Here is a 13,462-nt window from a genome sequence, read left to right as displayed (position 1 = left end):
GGGGGCCCAAGGACAGAGGGGCTTACTGTGAAAGGGTATGGTGGAGACCAGCTTTATAATCAGAGGGGCTGCTGAGCCGGGGCTAGGGCTGGGGAAGGAAGAAGGGCAAATCTCACCAGATCCTAGCATGGGCAAAAAGGCTTCTCCAGTCCTCTTTCTACAAGGTAAGGATGCAGCTAAAAGGGGGAGAGAGGCTGGTGGCGTGGGAAGGTGCGTAGGGCCTGGTGTGGGTTATGAAAGACCCTGAGGGGAACTCAGGTGATCAGGGCCAGGGCCCCAAGTCAGCTTCTTGGAGAGAGTGGGCAGCCTTCGCTCCCTCCAGCTCCTGAGGGAATGAGAGTAGTTTCTGCCATGAACAGTGTCTTTTCTTCTCTTTCATCTTAAGCTAGGTTTATTTAAACCCAAATTATGCGGTTTTGCATGACCAGCGTTCTGCACAGCGACCAGGGCTCTGTGTCTCTACACCTGGGGCTTCCCACAGCGGAAAGTGGGAGGCGGACCCGCTCCCATCTCCCTCTCTCTCCTCCTCCCTGTTTTGACTGGCAGGATCCTGTATCCCATTACATTTAGTCCAGCCCAGGACAGGGTGCGAGATTTGGTCTAGCGATGACATTTTCCTATATGCAAAGCTAACTGATTTAAATTAGGTTAAATCTAACAATCTTGGCCACCTGGGCAGAACTCTGGATTTAATTAGCTGAAAGACGCGCATCGCTAATGAGGTTAAGTTGGGCAATGTGACTAAGCAGAGCCATGTGAGCGTGAGCACCATGAGCAGAGGTTTGTGGGGCTGGGTAGGCTGGATCGGCCCCCTGTTATTTTTTTAATTTTATTGTTTATTTATTTATTTCAAAATATTAAGGGGCTGCAAATGTTTTTGTTACATGGATACCTTTTATAATGCTCACGGCGGGGCTTTTAGTGTGCCCATCACCCGAATTGTGTTCACCGTACCTAATCGGTAGGTTTTTACCCCTCCCCTGCTCCCCACCCCCATTATTTCTAAACCCCACCAAGTGGGTCTTGTTCTGTTGTAACAAGGTATAAGGCTGGCCTATGAAGGCTGCCTTGGGGGTCCCCCTCGTGAGCCTATCCCAGGGCTGAGTCCCTGCCCTCTTGGCAAGGAGAGGGAAGGCCCCCAGGTGTGCAGATTCGCCCAGCAAATTTTCCTCCTGGCAGCCTGACCCCTGGTGGGTGAGCTGTTTCCAGGTGCTCCACTATTTCGTTAGGTGTCTGTGTTGGGTTGTTTCCACTTTTTGGCTATTACGAATAATGCTGCTATAAACATTCCTGTACCAGTTCTTGCATGTGTGTATATTTTTATTTCTTTGGGTATATAACTATGAATGGAATCGCTGGGCTATATGGTAACTCTATGTTTAACTCTTTGAGGAACTGCCAAACTGTTTTCCAAAGTAGCTTGCTTCATGTAACATTTTGAGACAAAAGAAAAAAAAAAAAGACAAAACAAACAAACAAACCAACCAAAAAAAAACCAAAGTAGCTGTACCATTTTACTTTCCTGCCAGCAATGGACGAGGGTTCCAATTTTTCTACACTCTCACCAACACTTATTGTCTTTCTTTTTTTTTTTTTTTTTTTTTTTTTTGAGACAGAGTCTCACTCTGTTGCCCGGGCTAGAGTGAGTGCCGTGGCGTCAGCCTAGCTCACAGCAACCTCAAACTCCTGGGCTTAAGCGATCCTACTGCCTCAGCCTCCCGAGTAGCTGGGACTACAGGCATGAGCCACCATGCCCGGCTAATTTTTTTTGTATATATATATTTTAGTTGTCCATATAATTTCTTTCTATTTTTAGTAGAGACGGGGTCTCACTCTTGCTCAGGCTGGTCTCGAACTCCTGACCTCGAGCGATCCACCCGCCTCGGCCTCCCAGAGTGCTAGGATTACAGGCGTGAGCCACCGCGCCCGGCCTGTCTTTCTTTTTGATTAGAGCCACCCTAGTGAGTGTGAGGTGGGTGGTATCTCATTTTGGCTTTGATTTGCATTTCTCTGATGGCTAACAATGTTGAGCATCTTGTTTCCCATGACTTAGAAATTTTATTTTATTGAAAGAACCTTTAAAGACTTCTTTAGACATTTAAAAAATGTTATGTACTACGCTTATGCATACATAAAAATGAAAATACATACATCTTTTCACCTAATGCTTTTAGCAGCTGATTCATAACTGCTTAGATTCATTATTTCATTAGGGATTGCAATATTGTAATATTTTATTCATTCTTTATTTTATTTTAATTTTTTGTTACATGGATGAATTGTTGGGCTGAGTGAGGTGGCTCCCACCTGTAATCCTAGCACTCTGGGAGGTCAAGGCAAGAAGATTGCTTGAGCTCACGAGTTCGAGAGTAGCCTGAGCAAGAGCAAGACTCCGTGTCTACTAAAAATAGAAAAATTAGCTGGGCACTGTGAAGCGTGCCTGTAGTCCCAGCTACTCAGGAGGCTGAGGCAGGAGGATCGCTTGAGCCTGGCAGTTTGAGGTTGCAGTGAGCTATGATGGTGCCAATGCACTCTAGTCTGGGTGGCAGAGTGAGACTCTGTCTATAAACAAAACAAAACAAAACAACCATGGGTGAATTGTATAATGTTGGAGTCAAGGCTTTAAGTGTACCTGTCACCTGAATAGTGTACATTGTACCTGATAGGTAATTTTTAATCCCTATACCCTTCCTTCCCTCCCGCCTTTTTAGTTTCCAATGTCCACTTTCTTTATTTATTAACTAGAGTATTTCTATAATAAAAACTTTTCCTCATAAACTAGTTGGTTGCCCTGAGAAACAGTTATTAATAATATAGGAAGACAGGATAAATGCTTAAAATTTTCAGAAAGCTTTATGCCAAACTTAATTTAACAGGAAATTTTATATTCAAGAAAGTAAATAAGTGATGGTGATTTAGACAAGGGTGGTAGCTATGGCAATGAGAAGTGATCAGATCTGTAATGGGAGTCGGGACTTACTAATAGATTGGACAAGGGGGAGTAGGGAAAGAAAGGAATCAAAAATGATTTCCAGGCCGGGCGCGGTGGCTCACGCCTGTAATCCTAGCACTCTGGGAGGCCGAGGTGGGCGGATCGTTTGAGCTCAGGAGTTCGAGACCAGCCTGAGCAAGAGCGAGACCCCATCTCTACTAAAAATAGAAAGAAATTATATGGACAGCTAAAAATATATAGAGAAAAAAATAGCCGGGCATGGTGGTGCATGCCTGTAGTCCCAGCTACTCGGGAGGCTGAGACAGGAGGATCGCTTGAGCTCAGGAGTTTGAGGTTGCTGTGAGCTAGGCTGACACCACGGGCACTCTAGCCCGGGCAAGAGAGTGAGACTCTGTCTCAAAAAAAAAAATAAAATGATTTCCAGATACTTGGCTTGAGAAACTTGTTGGAAGACAGTGCTATTTACTGAATTCAAGAAGACTAGGTTTGAGACCAGCCTAAGCAAGGGCGAGACCCTGTCTCTACTAAAAACAGAAAAAATTAGCTGGGCATGGTGGCACATGCCTGTAGTCCTAGCTACTCAGGAGGCTGAGGCAGGAGGATTGCTGGAGCCCACGAATTTGAGGTTGCTGTGAGCTCTGATGATGCCAGTGCACTCTAGCCAGGGTGACAGAGCCAGACTCTGTTTAAAAAGAAAAAAAGAAGACTACCATATGATCAGGTCTGGGGAAAATTCAGGAGTTTTGTTTTGGACATGTTAAGCTTGAGATGCTCAGGTTGCTGTACCAAGTAGACGATTAGATATGCAAGTATTGTATAATAAAAGAATTTGGCTGGCTTCTTCATTGGTTCCAGGGAGGCAACCTATAAATCCACAGAATTTCCTAAGTGATAGAAGTGTCTTTGGTATCCGTAAGCTCCTGGGACCGTAGCTGAGTTTATGCTAAAGAGATGACTCAGGATGGGGACTGGTTGAAAGACCAATCTGTGATAAGGGGCTGGGGGTTTGAGTCAGGTGCTATCAGTCTAAGCTCTAGGGAGGAGAGGCTGGCTGGAGATGAAGTTCAATCACATAACTAATGACTCAATCAATCATGCCTATATAATAAAACCCCAGTGAAACCTCTGGATACCCAAAACGTGCTGAGCTTCCTGGTTGGTGAATACATTGATGTGCTGGGAGGGTGATGTGTCCTGATTCCATGGGAGAAGGTCTAGAAGCTTTGCATTTAAAACCTTCCCAGACCTTGCCCCATGTGTCTCTTCTGATTTGTAATCCATTAGAATAAAACTTTAAGCATAAACATAGAGTTTCCCGAGTTCTGTGAGTCATTTCAGCAAATTATTGAAACCAAGGGGCCAAGGGGAGCCCACAATTTGTAGCCAGTTGGTCAGATGTTCAGATGGCCTGGTCACCTCTGAATGGAGCATCAGAAGCAAGGGCAGCCTTGTTGGGGACTGTGTCCTTAAACCTTTGGAGTCTGCGCTAACTCTGGGTGGTTATGTCAGACCTTAATCACAGTATTGCAGAAGTCAAGGTCAGGGGAAGTGGTAAAGGTAGAGATTTGATAGTCATTGGCATGGAGATGGTACTGAATTCCATGGTCTGCACAAAATTTCCTAGCCATACTGTATAGCTGGAGAAAAGGAGTCTCAGGGATACCCTTGGGGCAATATTTTGAGCTTAAGCAGAAAAGGGGCCAGTAGGAGACACTGGAAGTCAACTGCAGATGGATGTAGGAGGGAAAACCTGAAGGATGTGCCGGGATGGAAGCCAAGGGAAAACGAGTTCCTAGACAGAGGGAGCGGTCATTGTGCTAAACTCTCCAGAGAAGACATGGCACAAGCCCAAAAAAGTGACCATGGCATTTAGTTACATGAAGTTCTCGGTGGAGCACTTGCCACCTGAGTGTCCTTTCTGTCTCAATATTCATGAGCTCCTTCCTTTTTCAACCTCCTCCTCAGTCACTTTGGAAGAGGGCATCGAAGAGTGTGCCCTCCGTGTTGGCTGAGAAGCTGTTTTAGCCTCCTGTCTGTAGAAGCGAGGGGCATACAGGTTATTTGACGTCTTTGGTCTCTTTCAGTCCAGGTTTGGGGCACTTTGCCAAAATAACTCTCTCAAAACACAGTATTTTCTATGTATTTAATTTCAGACGAATTCATGGGCCAAAAGCTAAGCTCACAATTCTTTCATGTTTTTCTCTCTAGACTTAATATCAGATACGAAATAATAGGTATATCAGGCTTCTGTGGGACCACAGAGTTACTCATTCCAGGAACCCTTTTGTCTAGCTGAATGGAGCTACAGGCACCACCACAATCCTTTCAGAAGTCCTGAAAAAGAGTGTGACAGCCACACCCTTGATTTAGTCTCTGCACCAAGGCCTTGTGGTAGGTTGCAAAAGTGGCCACAGATTCCTCCAGTTGCTCTATACACACCCCTTTGCATTTGTGATCCTGATGATCCTCACAATAAGGGATGGATTCTATTTCCCAACCTTTTAATCTGGGTTTAGCCAGGTGGCTTGCTCTACTTAGCAAAGTGATGAAAGTAGAGACTTGAAAAAGTTTGTCCTCTCTTGCTGATATGCTGATATCAGGGACCCTCGTGCCACTTGCGAAGAAGACTGCTGGAAGATGGGAGACCAGATGGAGCGGAGATCAGCAGGTCCAGCTGAGGTTCCTTATGTTAGGCAGATAGCGAGGGATTCCCGGTCTCCTAGGCACGAAAGTGGGCGCTTTGCTTTGGTGCGATTGCCCCACCCTAATCCTCTGCATACTTGGGAGGAGAAAATACCCTATGAATCTGCCAATCATAAATAACGAGGTGCGCCAGCTGCAAAAGAATGCAGAGCACTCTCTAGCCCATGCACGGGCCAAGTAGCAGAGGTGCTATAGAGTACGGAAATTGAACTAGAACAACCCACGTGCGTAGTAATGCAACTCCCAGCTGTCCAATCAAGTGGTTCCATGGTGACATCTGAGCCACTACAGAGGTCCCTAGAAGAAGCTCTTGGATTTTATCCTCTAGCATGTGATTTTATCCTCTAACATGTAGCACAGCCTACATGTATCACAGGAAAGAGCAAGCCTGCTTTTGGTGGACCCCATAATAGTCCTGAAACGCACTCCAGTTAGTCGGCTTAGATCCTGTACTCATCATTAAACCCACTCTCACAGCCTCCAGCAGGGGTCAGCAAACTATTGCCCACTGGCAGCAGACCAGCCACTGACTCTTTTTTTTTGTAAATAAAGTTTTAATGGAGCACAGCCACATTCATTTATATATTGTCCATGGCTGCCTTCATGCCACAACAGCAGAGTTGAGTGGTTGTGACAGAGACTGTATAGGTCACAGGACATTAGTGTGCACATAGTTATGTTTTCTATCAATAACCACCAGAAGGCATCGAAGTCGGAGGCACTCAACAACCAGGTGGATACACTAACTCATTCAGCGGTTGTGAGCCAGCCTCTGTTGTTCCCCCAACCCAACCTCCCCACCAGGGCTTGCCTGCGAAGAGGTCCACGAGCAGAGGAGTCTGGTGGCTGGGACACAGGCTATGCATGGGCCTGTGCCCAGACTCCCTTGACCAAAGCTCATTCAGCTCCTGCTGCTGCCTCTGAATGCCTGACCTGTCAGCAGCAGAAGCCATGGCTAAGCCTGGCGTTTGGTGCCATTTGTTAAGGTGACCACTCTGCCATTCAGAGGCGGGTCGATGATATCAGACCCTTTCTGCCCTGGAGGGGGTGGCAATTTGTCCTAATGGAAATTGATGTGTCTTCCAGGCATGGGCTTGCTTTCCCTGCCCAGCCACCCCAGTCTTGCTCTATGGGCCGGGGTACAAAGTGGCCACAGTGGAGACACAGTCTTCTCTTCCCAAGGTTGACTTAGCTACTGTCCCACTGAGGGCTCAACCTGGTGATAGCAGAGATTAATACTAAGCTCTAGAAAGTCCCCAGGGAACCAGCTGGCTACCTGGGGCAAGTGGATTTCACTGGACTCTATCCCATCCTGGGGGTTCGGGGGTGCTTGGTCTGCGTGGGGATAGACGCATATTCTGGGAAGGGGTTTGCCTGCCCCACCGCCAGCACCTCTGCCAGCATCCCCTCTTACGGTCTTACAGAATGCTTCATCCATCACCACGGTGCTCCCCATAGCATGTGGAATGCCAACCAGGGGACACATGTTATGGCGAAGGAGGTGTGACAATGGGCCAATGCACACAGGATTAGTAAGTGGCACCATTACCAGGAAGCAGGAGCTTGGCAGAACAGAGGGAGAGTCTGCTGAAGGCTCGGTTACACATTAACAGGGATACAACACCTTGTGGCTTTGGACTTGTCCTACAACACACGGACCCACCCCTAGCATTACGGAACAAAGGCAAGGATGTAAGTAGAGGCGGACGTACATATGTTTAAACATTCTGAAATTATAAATCAGGCTAACAGTCAAATGCCATATGCTCTGCCTTACCATCTTAACAAATACACCTTCGCAAGGAGCTAGAAACCCAGATTCTAATTGCAGCCCTACAGCAGCCTATGGCCCATGCCCTTACTGTTCCAATCACAGGCTTTGTCTTTCCATACATTTGCATGGACACCCAAACCTTCACATGCCAAGCTCTGCCCACGTGCCCTGCAAACAGTTGACCTGTGGCCTCCCCTTGGGCCCAGGGGTGTGCCTGCCTCCTGGGTTTTCTCCTGGGGCTAATGCTCTCATCTTTTTCCCAGCTGGTGCCATTATGCTCTGAGTCCTTTTTCCTGTAATGGAGCATCAGTGTGGATGTCCCCTGAATGTTTACCCCCCATAAATTTCACTGGAATAGGCTCAGTCATTATTAGAGCCAATGTCAGTCTTGTTTCTGTCATCTAGTGTATACATTAGTTACAGCTCTCATCTTTGAATCACCTACAAAGTGTCATAAATATGCAAATTAATATTCTTCTTTCTTCTAATTCTGGGTGTTGGTGTGAGAAGGTGGAGACTTTAAGAATCTCTACATATTATAGAGAAAGGATGGGGCGAGAGGATAGAGTAGAAATTGAGGCCCAGAACGGTGAAGGGGCTGCCCAAGGGTACACAGAGCTGTGCACAGCTGGAGCTGAGGTCACAGTTAGGTCTCTTGCATCTGGGTTTAGGGCTCTGCCATGTCCACTATGCTGACACTGATAGCCCCAATTAGAAATGGTGGTGTCTCGTAAATGCCTCTTGGTCCTTTACTTTATGTCCACTGTGTCACCTATAAATGTGAGTCTAAGTTGGGCAAACTCCAGAGTCCTACCAAGGAAGATGTTTTCTTCTTTTTTTCCTACTTTTTTTTTTTTTAATATGAAGGGGGAGCCAGGAGGGGTGTTCAGTTTCCTTTTTGTTGTTGTTGAGACAGAGTCTCTGTCACCCTGGATACAGCGCAGCAGCGTAGCTCACTGCCACCTCCAACTCCTGGGCTCAAGTGATCCTCCTGCCTGGGGCTCCCTTCTCTTCTCTGCTGGCTGCTGAAAAGCTCAGACCTAAATTTGGGACTCACCTGCATCAAGGTTGTAGATCATGCTGGCATTTCTTTCTACCCTCTTTCCAGACTCATTTGGTTAATTTATTGATTGCCATTGTTCTCTTTTATTTACACTACCTTGTATGTCTCCTTATCTTAAATCTCTTTGGGGACACAGCAAGGTATAATTGAGTACATATCGTATACTCACAGAAACACTGCCCATTTTGCAGGCATTTGGCACACCAACGTTATGTCCACTTAAAAAATTCTTATGTTTGCGACTTAGCTGGAGCATTAGAACACAATACAATCGAACTTAAGATGAACCACTAGAAGCCGCACCCGGCTTATGGAAAGGGTGCTAATTTCATCTGAAATTCACCAGACTCTTTCCTCCAGGCATCGAGACACTATGTGGCCACACAGGTCCCTGTGTGTTAGAGGGATTCAACCACACTCCAGCTTTCCTCTCCCGGCGTCTTTTGCCAGAACAGTTCGGGTGAAGTGTGGGGTGAAGCAGGAGGGTGGAGGCGGGTCAAAGGCCGAGTTTGGCGACCCCAAGTGTGAGCTGCGAGGTTGGTGGGCGCGTGGACACAGCCTAGCCGGGAAGGAAAGGTCGGGGCCGCGGCAATAGGGAGCTAGGGGTGGGCGCGGGGATCGTGTTTCTCTGAGCGAAGGCGGGTGACCGCCAGCCCCGGCCCAGAAGGAGAAGGAGGTCCAAGATAGAGATTGGGCGCGGGGCTTGGGAGCCGTCAGGAGAGAAGCGCTCGCGGAGGGCGCGCTGCGGGTCAACCGCGCACGGAGCGAGGACTGGCTCCCACGCAGCCTGCGGAAGATGACTGGGAGAGGGAAGGGAAGCTCGGGGGACACCACTTGCTCCCGATCGGGGAGGGAGACAGGACCGACCCCAGGTTACCTGAGGCTGCCTGCCCGGCCTCGCCCGCCCCTTTCCATCCTGAGGTTTGGGTCAAACGCGGAATGTACACGATCCCCTTCAGAGAAGACCCCCGACTATCCGCCCCGAGTACCCCCGCGGTGCAGCCCCGCCGGTCTGGGGGCGAGCGGAGGCGTCTTGTATTCTTAGCTTTGAGTCCCAGGGACAGAAAATGCTCGACTCGCGAGCTTCAGGGTCACCCAGACTCGGTTCGTATCCTAGTTCCTCCACTGATGAGCTGGTTACCCCACTCTACCTCAGTTTCCTCGACCGAAAGGTGGAGCTGATAACTGTACTCACCTCTTAGGGCTGTTGTGACGAATATATGACACACGGAGATAAAGCGCTTAGTGCCGAGCTCACTGCTTAGATATTAAGTACCGTAAGCAGGGCTCATTACTGTCACCTTCCGGAGTTTAGGGAGTGGGTCAGCGGCGGGTCTGTGCGCGCAAGGTCCGCTGGTCCCCAGACCACAACAAAGATGCTTGGACGCGCCGGCGCCCCAGGCTGGGCGCCCAGAAACACCTAGGGCGTGGGCGGGGGGTGGGTGACGTGGGCGGGGACCGCCCCAAGCTCTCGCAGCTTGCGCCACCTACCCCGGCCCCCAAGAATTTGGCCGCGTCGGACTGGGCAGTTGGAGGTTTGGCTGCCCTGCTCGGCGAGGTCCGGCCGACCAAGGGCGTCGGGATTCGGGATGACTTCGGGCAGGTGAGTGTCCCCCGCGCAGAGGAAATTTCTCCAGCTGGGCGCGTGGGCCGTGGGACCTTTCTGCTGTCTCCGGAGGGGGCAGGTGCGGCGGCCGCAGGCGCCAGCGAGGAGGGAGCCGGCAGTTGGCGTCTAAATTAAGTCCAGCCCGTTCCCCGCATAGGTGGCGGCCGCAGTTAGGGGACAACGCGTGCGGATGCTGCTGGGAGCCTGCGGTTGGGTGCTGAAAGGCTGCGCCCTCAGGAACCAGGACCGCTGGTTTTTCCGTGGGGAAAATTGGACGTGGGGTTGCCTTTCGTGGCCGAGAACGTGTCTCGGGGGTTCTGCCTTGGAGGCGCGGGGTTCGGGGTTCGCGGCTTGGAACCCGGAGACGCTGACCAGGGCTGGAACCCCTTTCCTACGCCCGCCGTCAGGGGCGGAGATGTGGGTACCCGCCCGGTACCGCGGGCTCCGTGCAGTCGGGGAGTCAAGGCTTCGTCCCTCCCGCAGCTTCCCAAAACAGTCCCCACAGAGTGAGGGAAAAGTCGCTTTTCCGGTCCAAGCACACAGCGGCAAAGCAGGGTGAGCGTCTATTGTATAGCCCGGCGTGCTAAAGAGCCTCTAAGGAGTGATATGTTAATAATAAGTAATGCCGCTAAGGAGTGATATATTAATAATAAGTAATGGGGGAATCGGGCTCGGTGGCTCCCGCCTGAAATCCCAGCACTTTGGGAGGCGGAGGGGCAAGGATTGCTTGATGCCAGGAGCTGGAGGTTGCAGTGAGTTATGATGATGCTATTGCACTCTTGCCTGGGCGACAGAGCAAGACCCTGTCTGGAAAAAAAAAAAAAATCAAATTGAGTGAAATACTTCGTGTATCAATTAAAATGATTAATTCATACTTACCAAAGAAAATATTACCCTCACCAAATAAAAATATTACACCTGGCAGTTTGCACTGTTTTGCTGATTAAAAACTCAAAGTGGTCACACAGAATGACAGACTTGGAGTAATTAAAGCCTGGTTTCTTAATCTTTAAAATCACTGCGTGGTTAATGTTTATTTCACATATCCATACATGGAGGAATAGGTAATGCCACAAGGATTAGTGAGTGCTCCTTAAGCCAGTTTGAACGATTCTGCATATTATAAACTTCTCTGGTTACAAGCCTACTCTCAGAAGGAACCCATGTAGCTGAGCTGGGTGTGTGTTGGGAACTCACTGGGTAACCGGCTTCTTCAGATTAACTTCTATGTAGAATATCATTTCTTGTTGAGCCTAAGAATACTGAATTATAGAAATGCCCCCTGTATTTCTGGAGACAAGATTTGATTTCAGAAGTCAAATAAGGCTTTGCCTTAAGGAAAAAATAAATGTGTTAGTTCAAAAGCTGCCTCATCTCAGGAGGGCGTCTTGCTGGTCAGTAGAAGCTGCATCTCAAGGAGACAGCTGTAAACTGGGCCTTTGGTTCTCACCTGTTTTGAAAGACAAGGCAGGCCTCCCTTAGGACCAAAGGTTGCCGGTGCTGCTGACAGGTGGACCCCCAGAGATGAGAGCTAATCAGATAGATATGCTATTGCCCAAGCCGGGCCCAGATGGAATCATGAGGTTAAAGTAATTAACACAAAGCACAGCCCATGTTGACTTCTGGGATCATCTCTGTCTCCAAGAACACAATCACTGGAGCCAAGATGTCTCTGTTTGTTGCTAAAGTAATAGCCTTATCATAAAACTTAGAAGTTTGCCCCAAGACGATTTTATAACTCATTGTTCCCCTAGTTAGAGTTAGTTAAAGGATCTGTAGTAGCCTTTTAGGAGACTTTGACCCTAAAGCAAACTGCCTGTTAGTATGCAAATCCCATTGCCCTTGGCAACGGGAAGCCTGTATGTACCCTATATAATACCTGTGTGGAGTTTCAGTCGGGGAGATATTTTATCCGGGTAAAATATTTCCATCCGGATACCCTCCTTTATCTATTTTCATAAACTTTTACTTTATAAACTATATCTTTGGCTCTGTGTATTATTATTGCCATTACTTTATATTTTTATTTCTATTTCCTACTATATTTTTCATCCTTTGCGATGACCTCTGCCTGAGAGACCTGATCGGAAGAAAAAACCTCTTTGCAGGGAGCGTAGCTAACTCCCTGCAAACTGGCGTAGTCAACTTAGAGATCTGATCAGAACAAAGAGAAAAGGACCTCTTTGCGAGGAGCGTAGCTAACTCCCCGCAATTTCTATTAAAGAATAAGTAATGAAACGTGCTCACTTGAAGCTCATGTATATTATTAAAATTTAACAGTAACCGCAGCAGTTGCTTAGAACTTAAACCAGCAGTTCTCAATCTTTTTGGGCTCAAAACCCTTTATCTCTAAGAAATGACTGAGGCTTCCAAAGAGCTTTTGTGCATGTGGGTTGTATCTATAGATATTTGCCAAATAATATAGTAAAGCTGAGAAAATTTTAAAAATATTTATTGTCATTAAAAATAACAATCATGAACCTACTAGGTGTTAACATAAATGGCATATTTTAATGAAAAATAACTGTAATTAGCCAGGTGCAGTGGTGCACACCTACAGTCCTAGCTACTTGGGAGGTTCAGGCAGGAGGATCCCTTGCACCTAGGAGTTCCAGAGCAGCCTGGGCAACATAGCAAGACCCCATCTCTAAGAAAAAAAGAAAAAGAAAAGGAACTAATCTGTTGAAGGCTTGACTGGGCCCAGGGTTTCTACTTCCTAGCTCACTTGTGTGTCTATTGACTCTGCCTGGGCAAGTCATAGCATGGTCACTGGCTTCCCCAGAGCAAATGGTCAGAGAGAAAATGTGCCACTGTTAGATCCGGTTCCGCTTGCCCCCAGGAACAGAGAGGCAGAGTCACTGAGGCTGCAAAAAGGCAAAGGAGTTTACTGACTCCAGGGTCCAAATTCCAGAGCACCATCACAGTGGCCTCTCCAGGAACTAGGACCCCACCCTGCGGGGTATAGTATATAAACTTTTATAGTGTATATAGTATAAACTTTTAAAGTATATAAACTTTTATACTTTTCTGTATGCTAGTTTTCACACGACACGTTAGTCTGCACACGACACATTATTCTGCACACAACACGTTAGTCTGCACACAACACGTTAGTCTGCACATGACATACTAGTCTGCACATGACACACTAGTCTGCACACGACACACTAGTCTGTACTTCATCTCCCTTCAGTTTATTTGTTCTTTTTTTAGAAGTGGCTGATCGTGTTGGCTTCTGGTTTGTTGACTCTAAGCTTCGGGCTTTTCGTGCTGGCGCCAGTTGTAGTTAACGTCATCCAGGGGAAGAGGAGGGTCTCCGACGGGGAGGGGGGCTGTTGTTGCATACCTTCTAGTTTTTGGTTA

The sequence above is a fragment of the Eulemur rufifrons genome, chromosome 9 (genome assembly GCF_041146395.1).
Source record: "Eulemur rufifrons isolate Redbay chromosome 9, OSU_ERuf_1, whole genome shotgun sequence".
Lineage (NCBI taxonomy): Eukaryota > Metazoa > Chordata > Mammalia > Primates > Lemuridae > Eulemur > Eulemur rufifrons.
Note: the sequence above shows the minus strand (reverse complement) of the source record.